Source organism: Pipistrellus kuhlii, unplaced genomic scaffold (genome assembly GCF_014108245.1).
Source record: "Pipistrellus kuhlii isolate mPipKuh1 unplaced genomic scaffold, mPipKuh1.p scaffold_m20_p_3, whole genome shotgun sequence".
Classification (NCBI taxonomy): Eukaryota; Metazoa; Chordata; class Mammalia; order Chiroptera; family Vespertilionidae; genus Pipistrellus; species Pipistrellus kuhlii.
In genome coordinates, this window is record NW_023425529.1 from 161,347,964 (window position 1) to 161,351,097 (window position 3,134).

Genomic DNA, 3,134 nt, shown 5'->3' on the forward strand with positions numbered 1-3,134 from the left:
CTTCTTCTAATGCCACTTCTTCAAAATAGACTCGCCCAGGCCGTGGTATTTTGTGGAAGAGTCACACTCAAGGGGCCAAAGCGCCGCATGTGGCTCACGAGCCGCAGTTTGCTGACCACTGATCTATTCAGTTCTCTGTTCACCAGTCCCTCTTGCTATTTATGTATCCAATATTTCAAAATAAACTGCAGTCATCAGTGCAATTCCTCAGCAGCATCATTCTGCCACATTTTAGCTGAGTGGTCTTAGGTGGGTCAATGTCTCTTTATGTACGTGGACCTACTGGTATAGCTAATGTTGTTGTGAAGTTAATGTGCATAAAGTACTTAGGGCCAGGCACCAAGTAATTGTTACCTATTGTTATTGGAAAATTGAGACACTGCAGGATTCACTGTTCCAAAGCAATGGTCTCCAAACCAACCTTTCCCCAGAAAGAACAATTGTCTGGATGCCATTTCATAAACAGGATGCAAGACTAAGGAGAAAACTTACACAAGAAATTGTCCCAGTGTGCCCAAGTTACTGAACGGTAGGGGCATCGCTGTGTCACTGGATGTTAGGGGCATCGCTGCTTGCCCTCAGCCCTAGGCTGCCACATAGCTAACCACTCTCGTGCCTGCTGACGGAACAACTGAAAAAGGCATGGATGCTTAGTGAAAACATTCAGACCAAGAACACAGAAGGCTTTGTCTCACGATCAAGTCATCTACTTGCATCGTTCTTTGCCACATTTTTTCTCCACAAATTGTTCCAAACTTAGTGGAAGCATAAATAAAACACCTATTGCCTTGACTTAACTAATTGTATAATCCTTTTTTCTGATCTATTTTGTATAGATATGATGGCAATTCACCATAAACCATCTCAGCATGTGCCTCTGAAAAGTAAGGCTATTCTCCAGCATACAATACTCTTGCCACAAACATAATTCCTTAATATCATCTAAAATAAAGCCCAGTGCCTTTTACTAGAGAACCCAGTCAAGATTCATGCATTGTATATTTTTAAACATATTTTATTGATTTTTTTTTTTTCTGGGAGGAAGGTTAGAGGGTTAGAAACATCAGTGAGGGAGAAACGTCGATCCTCTGCCTTCTGCACACCCTGCACTTGGGGACATGCCCAAAACCAAGGTAGATGCCCTTGACTGGAATCAAACCTGGGACCCTTTAGTCTGCAAGCCAACCGTCTATCCACTGAGCCAAATTGGTCATGGCTATATTTTGTTGTTATGTCTCTTTCAATCTAGAACAGTCCCAAAACTTTCTCTCTTCATTAGTTACCTAATACTGGCTTTTTGGAGAGATGAGGCCAGTTTTTGTGTAGCATACCCTATATTCTACATTTATCCGATTGTTCCTTCCTATTACTCTTTGCTCTATATTGTGTATTTCCTGTAAACTAGGAAACTGTTCAATTTCATTTCTAGAGTTGGATATAAGGGCATATTTTATTTGTTAATATTTGAAGTTTTTCCTCCTTTCTCTTCAGTAGGAAATTTAAGTAAGATTAAAAATGGCATATGGGCCCAGCTAGAGTGGCTCAGTTAGTTGAACATCATCCTGTGCACCTGAAGGTCTCAGGTTTGATTCCTGGTCATAGCCCCTGGGTTGTGGGTTCTAGCCCTAGCTGGCATATATGGAAAGCAACAGAATATATAAACAAATCAACCAATAAATAAAAAAAATTTAATGGTAAATAGTGGGTCAATAGAAACATGGTTTATTAATAAATTTACTTATTAATAAAAGTTAAACTCAAGTTATCCCTTCAATTTTTTGAGATATATTGTTAAAACAAGTGTGACCTCCATTATCCCACAAAAAAGTTTATTTCACTGCAATTTAGAGGCATATTAACACTCTTCACTCTTTCATGCTATGTTTGTGAACCAGCTGCCAATTCAGAGGAATCACTATCGTGTTAATAAGCTCAATGCCAATTTTATGTTCATTTTTTATAAGTTGCTTTATTAATTTCACATAATGAAAAGAATATTTTTTCCAAAAACTGAGTGAAATTGCCTTGCTGGACAGAGTTTTACACAAAAACAAAACATTATTCTATTAGAAACTAGTAAGAGGAAACGTCAAAAGGTTTACAGAAAAGTAAATCACAAAACAACTAGCTTTGGGAGCAGAGGCCAAATTATTAGCTTCAGTGGAAACCTTAGGATTCAAGGCATAAAGCAAAAGTCATAATGATTATCAGGCCCAGGAGTTTGGAAGCATATAGCATGCCTCATTTGCTGCTTCTTAGTCTTTCTCCTGATTTCCATCTGCTGCTTTGCGATCTTTTCTACATTATCTCTCATTGCATTGTGATCAACACGCTTGTTAGATATGGGCCCTTGAAAATTAGGGACAAGTCACTTCGCCCACCCCAGCCTGACATTTCCTCCAGGCTTCTGGGCTTCGCCTCCTCCCAAAGTGCATGAGTCCTCCTCATTCTGCCCAGGGGCCTGGTCCCCCTCCTCCGTTTTCCTGTTGGGCATTTTCCATGTTGAGATTTTTTACTGCTCGTTCCTCTTTGGACTCCATTGCTGCTGCTCCACCTTTGACTCTGGGGGCTTCCTGGATGGGCTGTGCACCCTCAGGGCCACTGGGAGCTGCAACGAGAAGGGTGCGAGCCTCCACAGGGTATCACCAATCTTTCAAGTTGAAAAGAATCTATATATATTAACGCCTAATATGCAAAGTGTCCCCTCAGGAGTTAAACCGACTGGGAGTTTGATCCCTCACTATGATGTGCAATGACCACCAGGGGGCGGTATGGAATGAAGGGAGGCCCTAGTTGGCAGCTGTCAGCAACTAAGGACTTTACCCATGCATGAGTTTTGTGCACTGGGCCTCTAGTATTCCCATAACACTTCTACCTTTTGTAGAAGAGATATTTTTGTTGTTGTTGTTGTTTGTGGTTTATTTGAAATAACGATTTTGCTTTCTTGTTGCTTTTTGACGCTGAGGAGGTTTAGAACTGGTCTCCCCAAGGTGTCCTCTCTGGCATGTGAATTACTTTTAGCTGAACGCATCAAGACCCTGCAGGTTCACAAGATACTTTTACGTCTCCTTCAAAGAATTTTAATTATGGGCCATAAAAACAGTTATCACTAGAAATAACATTCTAGGACTTAT

At 40.7% G+C, this 3,134-nt stretch overlaps 1 pseudogene; it reads right to left on the minus strand.

The window, feature by feature from the left end:
• Nucleotides 1-1,960: 1,960 nt before the first annotated feature.
• LOC118729217 lies at nucleotides 1,961-2,629 on the minus strand (annotated as a pseudogene).
• Nucleotides 2,630-3,134: the final 505 nt, after the last annotated feature.